Below are 11,892 nucleotides of genomic sequence, written 5' to 3'. Positions count from 1 at the left end.
TCCAGAGAATGCTTCACCATCTTGCAGTCCGACGGACGAATCTGGGTTTGGCGGATGCCAGGAAACCCTACCTTTCCCAATGCATAGTGCCAACTGAAAGTTTGGTGGAGGAATAATGGCTGGGGCTGTTTTTCATGGTTCGGGCTAGGCCCCTTAGTTCCAGTGAAGGGAAATCTTAACGCCTACAGCATACAATGATTCTAGACGATTCTGCGCTTCCAACTTTGTGGCAAGAGTTTGGGGAAAGCCCTTTTCCCGTTTCATCATGACAATGCCCCCATGTACAAAGCGAGGTCCATACAGAAATAGTTTTTCGAGATCGGTGTGGAAGGACTTGACTGACCTGCACAGAGCCCTAACCTCAACCCCATCGAACACCTTTGGGATGAATTGGAAAGCCGACTTCGAGCCGGGCCTAATCGCCCAACATCAATGCCCGACCTAACTAATGTTCATGGCTGAATGGAAACAAGTTCCCGCAGCAATGTTCCAACATCTAGTGGAAAGCCTTCCCAGAAGAGTGGAGGCTGTTATACAGAAATGCAAAGGGGGGGACCAACTCCATATTAATGCCCATGATTTTGGAACGAGATGTTTGGCGAGCAGGTGTCCACATTCTTTTGGTCATGAGGTGTATATGGATTCTCTAATATATGGAGTTCAATAAAAAATAAAAAACATTTTTATTAAAAAAAAGATTAAAGTTATGACTGATTAGTATCTCGTTACAACATTTCCCGGTGTAGTACAGGGGAGTAGCTTGGGTGGTACCATATAATTAAAAATAACAATTGAATGTCTCTCTATAGCTGGTACAACTTATTTTCTCACAGGGGTAATACCCCAGAATCCTCCACTGACAGCAGTAGATCAATAGTCTACAGCCAGGAAATAGCTGAGAGCCTGGGAGAGCGCAGGGAGACCTCCTCTTACAAGGGCAGACATTGTACAGGCTTTACATCAATCAGTGAGGCCATTCTCCTTACAGCTAATGACTATGGTGTTTGTACCAATGGGAATACACTGGTAATTAACCCTTGGTTGGTGGGCTGTAGCATGGTGGTCTCTGCTGGGTCGTATTGATTAGGCCCCAAACGGAAGACAATGAACTGAAACAGGGAGGGACTACTTTAACTTGTCCAATAAAAAGCCTGATTTTCCTTTGCCCTTAGCTAAATGTTTTGCTACAGTGTTGCCTAATGAATGGGATCCTGGCCTCCTGCTCCTGTCCACTCAGGCTAGGTTTGTTCCCCTCACTGTGGGGCTTCTAAAAGGCCTCTCAGATTATTGGATGTGATTGGTTGGGCTTTCATTCCTTCCTCCCTCCCTTTCTCCAACTTGTCTACCAGTCTTTTGAGTTCTGACAACAGATGGTCCAACGGTTGCTGTCACCTGACCCTGTCCCTCTCAGCGCGACCCTCTCCCCATTCCACAAGAAGACACACACACACACACACACACACACACACACACACACACACACACACACCACAACACACACACACACACACACCACACACCACACACACACACACACACACACACACACACCACACACACACACACACACACACACACACACACACACACACACACACACACACACACTACAGTGTGACAGCTCTCAAAACTGATAGGCTGATATTTCTGATGCCTAGCTACAGTACATGAGTCAACTGCCTTCTCTGTCAGTTGTTCTGCCATTTAAAAAACAACAGCCCAACAAGGCAAAATCAATAACATGTTGTTAGTTCAACTAATTCAATAAGTGAAGTATTAGCCTACATTACTCTTTCATGTACAAGAAAGAGAGACTCTTTACCTAATTCTCAGATCAGTGCCACCAGGCAATTCTATGGTTGATCAACTCTCTCACGGCCCATGGAGACACACGGTCTTGTTCCAGTTTCCATGCTAGGCCTACCTGTTACATTCCAATTGTGTGTGTGTGCGAGTGAGAGACTGAGAACCAGAGCCTTTTCCTTTAAATCGGTCTCCACCTCACTCCACACACGACCTGGGACCGGTCGGCACCAAAACAGCCTTTCCACAGTCAGAAGATGTGGTAGTAGTAGCCGGGCTGTTAGAATTTGAACTATGAAGCGTGATTCTATTGGGTAGGACACGGCTGTGGGAGAGCTTTCAATGCAGGGAAAGTGTTGCTTGGTTATGATCTTTTCTTCTGGGATTGCCTTATACCTTCACAGTGAGGGAGAGCAAGGTGGCTCCACAGCTTATCAAGAGGTTAAACTGAGCAATTATGAGACAGGCACTCCCACCTCTTCTACATGCCTTGAGAACAGTGAGATATTAAAGCAATTACAAGGGATGTATGTAAATGTCATCTAGTTGTCAGGCAAGCCAGGCGTTGGAGGACAGCCTGTGGTATGGCCTAGTCCAACTCAGGGAGAGGAGAGGACTAAACATGTCAGCTGACGAAGGGCTTTCTATAGGAATTCCCTTAGCATTTTTCAAAGGAGAGCGAGGGTAGAGAATGGTAATCAATCTAATGGGAGTGGTTGTGTTAGAACATGCTCCCGTACACAAGTGTGTTACACTGTTATTCTCTCTCTCTCAACAAGAAGCACAACAGAATTTCTCCTCGTAAAGACCCAAATTCCAGCACTGCCATTCCCCCCCCCCCCCCCCATTTCTTTACACGAGGTGTCAAAAGTGACAGTGTAAAAAAAAAACATTCCAACTTCACACAAATCACCTGCATATTCAGTGACAATCACACCTGCAAGCAGTTTCATGCCCAGGCCGCAGAGATGATGTGCTGAAGAGAGAGAGATCACAAAAAATTGCTACACCACTTAGATGGGGGGCCTTTCAAATGTTCCCTAAAATCCAGCCGAGCTGAAGTCTAACTGTCCTTTGCCGCGTCCATTGCCACACCCACCACCTAAGCCCCCTTTTTTTATCCAGAAAAAAATAAATAAACTGCACAACATGAAAAGTTTCTTCCTTGAAAATTCAGTGGGAGAGAGAGAACAGTGTGAGAACTATGAGAGGAAACACAGGAAGCAAAGGAAGCACCAAGCTAAGCAAGGGATAGTTAGTCCAAACTAAGAAAACTACAAAGGCGCTATGCTACCATTTTCATTGTGTTGTTCCCTCATAACACATAGCCTTACACACAGAAATGCTGAACCACAAGCGCACACACTGACTGAATCATCGGGTTGAATCATCGAAACCACAACCACGGCGGTTGTTCTTGTGAGCAACTCTGGAACTCATCAGAAAGAATGCACCAAGATCTTCAATGTATCAACTGTCAAGGATGAATATTTGTATCAAGACTGCAAATATTTAGCTAGAAATAGAAGCCAAATTAAAATACATCTTTACAATTTCAACATTCTCTCCTCACTCCAACTGTTGTAAAATGTATTCTCAAATGTACTTCAAAATATCTTTTTACTCAAGTGAAAGCAAAGACAATCAATTCAGTAAGATTTCTGAATGCAACACAAACTCATTCAGGACTCCTACTGGTGCTTCACTCTTGGAAAGAGATGTCAAACACTGAAAAACGGGAGGTGAATGAGAAACAAGCTCAGGATCATTTGAGGCAGCAGAACCCTTTCATTCTCCACGGCTGTGGTAATGACTTGACTGATCTGACAGAGGCTCTGACTGTAGTCAGTGGACATAACCACATTAGGGCGACGGGATTCAATAACAAATACTATTTTTATGTGAGTCACGGAAGAATAGCTAACTTGTGTAGAAAGGAAAGATTGATGATAACCCCCGCCACACATCTGGAGGCCATCTGAATACGGGAAGAGCAACAGAGTAACAGATAGCTCCCTGAACCTTGGATAAGACACAGTATGAAACCTCTAGCCTGTTCTACAGAGGAACAGATAGCTCCCTGAACCTTGGATAAGACACACAGTATGAAACCTCTAGCCTGTTCTACAAGAGAACAGATGCTCCCTGAACCTGGATAAGACACAGTATGAAACCTCTAGCCCAGACATGGGCAAACTACGGCCGCGCGGCCACATACGGCCCGTTAGGCTTTTTAATCCGGCCCGCCAAACTTGTCCAAATTATAGTAAAAACCTCATTTTTTTCCCCTTTCCCTGCAATGCCCACGTTTCCCCAATAGATGGCGCACTCAAAAACATTGACCGTTTGTTGGAGTGGCGCGTATTTCTCTTTATTTCACTTTAATTTTCACTTCGTTTCACGTCACCATTAAGCCCTTCTGTGAAAATGAGCGGACAAAGAGAAGGAAAGTGGACAGCGAATGCCGAGTGTTTAATAGGAGTGGACAACAAAATACTTCTTCACTGAAGTCCGATCAACGGCTGTATGTCTGATATGCCAAGAAGCTGTTGCGGTTTTCAAAGAGTACAATATCAGCCGTCACTTTGCCACGAAGCATGCAAACTATGCTAGCAAGCAGTCAACACAAGAACGGGCGGCTACTGCTCAGAGGTTGGCAGCTAATTTACAGAGTCAACAGAATTTTTTCACCGACAAACTGCAATTCAAGAGTCAAGTACCAAGGCAAGTTATTTGCTGGCATTCAAACCAAGCTGGTTTTATTCTCCAGGCAAATGTCAAACAAATCTTTCGCACATTTCCCACACTAGCCGTGCAGAAAGAGGCCGCCCGAAATGCGAAGAAATACTGCAAATCACTGGACGATCTGCACAGAGAATTTTGCCGTTGGTTCTGTGATTTGGAAAAAATTGACAAGTCACTTCAACTGGTGTCCTGTCCCTGTCACAAGACCCGAATCAGCACCGCAGGAGCTGCATTGGAACTGTCGATTTCAGTCTGACTCCGTCTCAAGGAGAAGTTCAAGTCTCTTAAACTGAATGACTTTTTACGCTTCACTTAACGAGACCCTGCGTTTCCACCAACCTCCGGAGGACCGGCGCAGAAGATGCTGGTGTTGTTTGTAGTTGGGTTGGTTGGGTTCCGCTTTTCTTTGGACCGTCGCTACTAGTCCATGGAGTTAGTTTTGTTGTGCGTGCAGATGTTGTCAGCAAGGACAGAATCTGAGATCGTCGTTTTGAGGCAGTTGTGAGACTTGGATCCGGTCTGATGGGAAAACTTCATATGTCAAAAGGAGCCCATCACGATCTCATAGTCTAAACTTGGAGCACGATCACACAACTGCAGATCCTCGTCGTCTGCACTCGAATGCCCAACAAAACAACAGATCATAGCTTCTCAGGACTGTTAGATGCACTGGCAACACAACAAGGAGAACAACCACACAACGCGTATCCCACTGAAATGGTGAGATCTTTTTCTCTTTGTTACTGGAGAAAATTGCATATCGCCGAGGAGTGTTTGGTAAGTGCATCAATTATTAAGTGTAGATCGAGTCATGCGCATGTTATAGCGCACTGAGCAGCGCGGTAAAAACGAGTCACATCTTTATTGAATACGTCTCGACAACATGCGCTCACTGTACACTAAAATATAACTATCTCTTCCTTCAGTCTGAGGGCAGGCTAGGGAGATCTCCAGATCTTAGATAAGACAGATCAGCTATGTCTGTCGCGCAATTGGCAGACGCATCTCAGCGCGGTAGCTGGATTTGCCCGCGTGGAAGGCGTAGGGTCGCAGTAGGCGAGAGCAGGTAATACCATGTTACTGAGTCGGCGCAGGAGTCTAGGCTAACTGATATCATATTCTCTATTGTATCTCATAATGGGCAGACATTGATTAAACCACAAACGTGACAATATATTAACTTCGTAGGTCTGTGCACAGATCATCCTCAGTGATCTGCAGTGATGTTACATATCGTCATGTTCGTTGAACTGTGTTCGACATACTGTTGATTCTGACACTGTCTAAGGGTCATGGCAAGTAAGTGTGCATGTTCTTTAACTTTTTGCACCTTCGATTGAGAACTTTATTAAAAACAGACGCATCTTGATAAATCACATAGTGGCGCCTATGTAATTTTATATCTGATTTTACTATTTCCATCCGGTATTCTGCGGAAATCAGTATAATGTCCAATCTTGCCATATTGCCTTGAGACAAATTTATTTAACCGTTTGAATAAGGGCTATTTTTCGTACATTTTGTATTATAGTATCAGTTTATTATAATATTGTGGTGTGTAGCTTTGATTCTTGACTGTGGGCTTATGACGGTTTGGCATCACACTACATTTCTAACATGGCTTCATAGGTATTATCCGCCTTGATATTTTTTTGAACAAAAACACTTCAAATCAATACAAGTATAGAGGAACTACTCTCCGATCCGATAATTGTCTCCTGGACCGGCTCTTCTCTGTTCAAATTTTTAAGTAACATTTGTGCGCCGCGCTCGAGTCGAATAAGTTTGCCTCTACCTTGCCTCTACCGTTTCTACATGCAGGAATACAGATATGTCTTCACCACTGGGATTACTACTTGGTATGAATAGACACGCCGTGAAGTATTTGAAAGGGATCCGGTAGATCTGGCCTATAGCCTCCCGTGCACCTTCTACCCAGAGCGAAAACGAGTGACGCTACCTGATACGCGTTGGATTATTTAGACAACAGTATTGGGGAAAACGCTGCTCTAGGCCCTTATCTTATCTCAGAGGACATTGATAGCGGGGCGTCAAAACACCCTGAAGTCGGGGCGCTATTGGAGTACAAGACACAGGTACTGAAGCCAAACATCTAGGGGCGCTGGGTTTCTACCAAGAAGGAATCACAATTGAAGAGTGGGAGCTTTCCTGAACTTTGGATCAGGATTGTGACAGCTGGATTATTTGAAAAGCCTCTAGCCTCGGTCTCGATCAGCAGGAGACAGGACTAACGTCTCCTGAACCTTGGATAAGATACAGTATGAAACCTCTAGGCCTGTTCTACAGAAGGAACGGATATGTACTAATACCATTTCAATTCAAGTAAATACTCATGCAATTGTTCCATACACGTAGCGCAGCCAGCATTCTCACCTGAGGGAGTAGGTATATCCTGTGTTCTCTGGAGCACACTGTGGAGGAGTGTATGTGTGTAGACGAGAGAAATCCATGGTCATTCTCCAATCAGACTGCAAGAGTCAGGGTGGAAGGGAGAGGGCTCTTTAGGCCATAGCACAATAGATGAGGGATTATCATTCTAACACACCAGCAAAGGCATGCATTACACACACACACACACACACTGAATTGTTCAGCTTGTCTCTTGACACTAGTGATGTTTAGATCCAGTAACAAGTTGATTTACTTTCCCACAGAGCAATAGCATAGTCCTACAAATACTCACTAGTTAGCATACAAACAAACTGTTCCACAGACATACTACACCTCTCTGGTGAATATTAAGTCAATCTCTCTCTGTGCCTCCACAGCACAATCCCACATTAGACCCAATCTACTTGGCTTCACTCCAAGAAAACCTAGGCAGCAGTAGCTGCTCTGGAGAGTCCCAGAGCCCAGGCAGGCAGACAGGTAATGACAACAGTTACACATTATAATTTCCCCTAGCACACAATACTACAGCCCTGCTCTGCTCTGTTCTGTAGAATAGACTTGGCCAACCTCCTTCCCTTGCATTATGTCTGCAGCCTGTTGACAACGAGCGCTTCGGAAGGCAGGCAGCAGTGTTGCATAATGAATGGAACTCTTCTTCTCTTTCTGTAGTTCAGCAGCTGTGGGCTGACGGGGACCAGGGGAGACAGGACAGGGGACAATGGGAGTCCCTCTCAGGCAAGGCACCCAGCCAAAATACCAGACCGACTCCCTCTCAGGCACAGCACCCAGCCCAATACCAGACCGACTGGGGAAAACAGGCTCTCTCCCTTCAGAGAGTAGCACATACAGAGGTGGAGCTATAGGCCCAACCCTGGTAATGGACGGGACACACCTAGCCAGGTAGATGCCTGGGGCCTGTTCAGGAGGGTGCTGTGCAAATAACATTACAGAATGTTTGTGTAGGAGAGGAGTAGATATAATTGTGGGAATTTTGCCAGTTCTATACATTAGCCTACATTTCTGTCTGCAACATTGTGAGCCCTGCACACTCCCAGACGCAACACCAGGAAGATGGCACGCGTGGGACACAGTAATCTATAAGATACTCAATTGAACATGACTCCGTGAAGGGTCAGGAGAGGGCTAACATGAAACCTGTTTAAACCCTCAGTCAAATATATAGTAACCTAACAGGTACTATATAGGGAACATGACAGGGATGAATTTGGTTGTGGTGATTAGTTTAGTCTATTCAAAACAGAGGGAAATGAATAAATGGAGCTGAAACACTAATGTATTGATTTTAAATATGGATCTACAACATCTAGCCTTGAAGTAAACTCAAACAGCAATGGAACGGTTGCCTCTCAAATATGCACAGAATTCAATGGTTACATAATTCAGCCGGTTTGGTTTGAATGACTCCGCTTCCGCTGATAACTTACAGTAGGATGGCCCTGCAAGTTACTACCCACGTCATATCTTCCTACAACAAACCTGAGCCGTGCTGATACTAGAGTAGCTAAGGAAGCACCCCTGCAACCTATAATATACTATTATAGAGGTTGTACTAAATAAGACTGAGCACTATAGAGGGAACAGATGCCAGATTTGGGGGAATGACAAATCAGAGGGCCTACAGCCTGGTAATCTTAACCACAGGTCAAATCTATTTGTAAATCCAAAGGCCCAAAACAGGGATAAATAATCATGAAAACCCATGTGGCGTCTTTAATTCTGCCTGGATTAGTTGGTTGGATTGGTGGCCTGTTTTTGGCAATCCTTCAGGATGCAGAAGTTACTGGACATTCCAAGTTGAGGAAAATAACAATATAAGCCCTCCTGTGTGTTCAAAACTGAATTATTTTGAGATTGCTGAGATGGGAACCAACTTTAGAAACATGTTTTAACTGTCAGCCAATGTATCACAACCACCATAAAAGAGCAATTGGTCATCCTCCATTTTTGCTTTTACAAGCCATCTTCCCAGGGGTCATGGGTAGAAAGGATTCAGCTTTTGTCAAATTCACATAAAAAGTTGATTATTATTTACATTTTAGCTAACCCTAACTCTTTTTCTAACCTTAACCTAATTATCCAACCTGCTACATTAACTATCCTAATCTGCTGCGTAAATTCTCCTAACCTGCTACGAAATGTCAAATCTGACAAAACCTGTCTCCTTTCTTGTCAAAACCCTTCCCAGGCTTAGCTTGTAAAATCTTGCAAAGGGCACGACCTATGAACTTATACTCGAGAGACAGGCTGAACACAAACAGCACAGGCACACTCACTAGCCCACCCACCCATATACACACACACTATAGAGCAGGGTTCCCCAAACTTAAATAACCAACTCATCACCAAGCTATGATTATTAGAATCAGCTGTGATACAAAACATGCACGGAGGGGGGCATGACCAAGTTTGGGAAACCCTGCTATAGAGAACCACAGTATGAGTCATAATACCCATAAAGCCGAGCGGTCAAACAGGGAAATGGTACCAATAGTAGTACCAATAGTTTAGATAAAAAAGTCACCTTGTCCGGGAGAGATTTACATGGTTATAAACGTCATGCCAGGGTAAGCCTACATGAAACACAAGCGGTGTTCGAATACTCATACTAACCTCACTATTTGTGACGCGAATTGAGTATATTGTATGCTTATTGGTCATAGTATGGATATAGTTAGTATGCCAAAAGTTCCCGTACTAAATTCGCCAAAATACGAAGTATACACGCAGTGGACACTGTTTCCGTGCTTTTACGGCCCATAATGCAATTCTTCAGAAAGTGGCCGTGGCTTCATTTTTCAGATTTGAAGAAAATGGTGGAAAATATGCAGCCGAAGTCCGATGAGAGCGGATACAAATTCATTGCTTGAACTAATTATGACAGATGTTAAGCAATGTAATAAAGTAATAACTTTTCACATAAGTTACACGTTATGTTGGCTGACAATTTGTTAGTTACGCTATCCTTACGAACCACATACCGGTAAAGTACATACTGCTGTAATGCTATGTTAGCTAGTTACCTAACGTTAGTTGTCTACTACATCGAACTTGCCAGGCAGTATATTAACTAACTACCCAACGTTTGACTTGATTATTCACATCATTCTTAGCTAAGTGGTATAGTTGTGCGTTTCTATGGATATTGTTAATTTTGCCTATCTACTCTGATTTCAGAGCACTCTCCTGTTGAATAAGGCCGGTGTCAGTAAATATTGGCAAAAACAGGTGTAATTAAATAGTTGCCAGCAGCTCAGTTAGTCACCAATGCTCTGGATAACATAAACAGCCTAACCAGCTGTGCTAGGGAGAGTAAAATGTTCAGTGAGGTGTTCTATCATTTGAGTCTGGAAGTAGCTAGCCAACGTTAGTCAGTTAGCTTGCCGTTGAACGCTCGGATCAACCATACTCCTCGGCCTGAGCGTCCAGTGTGACATCTGAATGTTCCGAGAGTGAAACGCTCTGAATTTACGAACTGACAATGCTCTGGATTCACAAACACCCATATCACACTCTGGCACTCCAAACTGAATTTACAAACACACCCGAAATCGTAAAATGTTTTGCTAGTCATTGGTTATGCTAACAAGCTAGCAAGAGGTTGCATCGCAACATCATCAACTTCAGGAGCACTCAACTGAAACGATAGTTTGTTTACAGTATACTAAAATGAACTAATAGTATGTAGTATATACTCATTAAGTATGTAGTATACAGTATGGGTATTCGAACACAGCTACAGCCCTTATTAAGTGTTTCTAAAATCCCCAATGGAAAAAATGAATGGTGGAAAAACGATTGACACTATTTCCCTGTTTGACCACTAGGTTTTATCGGTATTATGACACCTCCACTGTGGAGCTCTATAGAAACCTTTTTAAAATTGCCACTTTCACAACATGCATGTTTTTTATAAAACGGTCTTTTCACAGAACAGTATGTGACGCGCTAGGTTAAAAAAAATAACGATATCGAATTGTTGATTCTGCACAAGTCGGGTTTTGGATATGTCCAAATTTATACTTCCATTTCAATATGTGCAATTGGAGCAGCAAATGCCTAAATTACAAATATGATGCATGTCCAAGTGACCCATAAACTCCGTGAGTCTCGTATTGCCTAATGCTAATTTTAGAAGGCAATATTTAGACAACGCAGACACCCGTCCATGCACTGACATTAACGTTGCGTTTATAACATACATATCAAACGTAGGCTCTCATTGCGCGGATACTGAGGGTAATATAAAGCAAACGTTTGAGCCTAAACTCGCAGTTAACATGTGAAATAATGAAACAGGCCCGGGGTTCTGTTCGCTGTCAAAACGGAATTCTGGAGAAAGGAGCCAGAGAAGCACTACAAACTGGGAAATAAAATGCGCGTTAATTTATAGTACATTTTATGACTACTAAAAAAACGTTAGATAAAACATAATTCCAATAATATCGCGTGTAACTTCTACTTGCCCGTCAGATAAGAGTCCATCTGATATTCTTATGAGCGTAATCCAGTTGAAAAAGATCCACACATTTCTGTCTCGCAAGATGCGTTAACTTCACACCTCGTGTCGAGGCGTCTATTCCAGGTATGGTACGTTCGATGATCCTAACCCAGATACCAAAATAATATTTATCCGTGAACACACACAAAAGTTTGCAAGTTGACAGTGCGTGTGTGTACGTAATTATCAGGCACTACAAGCAGAATTCCAAAATGGCTTCCCAGACGTAACAAAGCAAGAAGGATCGCAGCAGAGATGTTCCTCCCACTCCCAGACCCGCTATTGTCAGTTTATGGCGCACACTGAACCTATTGGAGTCAAATGAAATTGCTGCATCCCACCACTACTGTAACTTCTCCCAACGGATGAGAGTTGAACAATAGATATACTGATAAACTATAGCGTAATACTGA

General features: G+C 43.5%; 1 long non-coding RNA gene across 1 annotated transcript; it reads right to left on the bottom strand.

Annotated features, from left to right (window-relative positions):
* Positions 1 to 2,644: 2,644 nt before the first annotated feature.
* On the bottom strand, positions 2,645 to 11,753 carry LOC139028848 (uncharacterized). Its single transcript, XR_011481089.1, has 3 exons — positions 11,445 to 11,753; positions 6,873 to 7,037; positions 2,645 to 3,883 (listed from the first exon to the last, which is right to left on the bottom strand). It is a non-coding gene; the product is annotated as an uncharacterized lncRNA (long non-coding RNA).
* Positions 11,754 to 11,892: the final 139 nt, after the last annotated feature.

Source organism: Salvelinus sp. IW2-2015, linkage group LG15 (genome assembly GCF_002910315.2).
Source record: "Salvelinus sp. IW2-2015 linkage group LG15, ASM291031v2, whole genome shotgun sequence".
In the NCBI taxonomy this organism is placed as follows: Eukaryota; Metazoa; Chordata; class Actinopteri; order Salmoniformes; family Salmonidae; genus Salvelinus; species Salvelinus sp. IW2-2015.
This window is presented reverse-complemented; position numbering and strand designations above follow the sequence as displayed.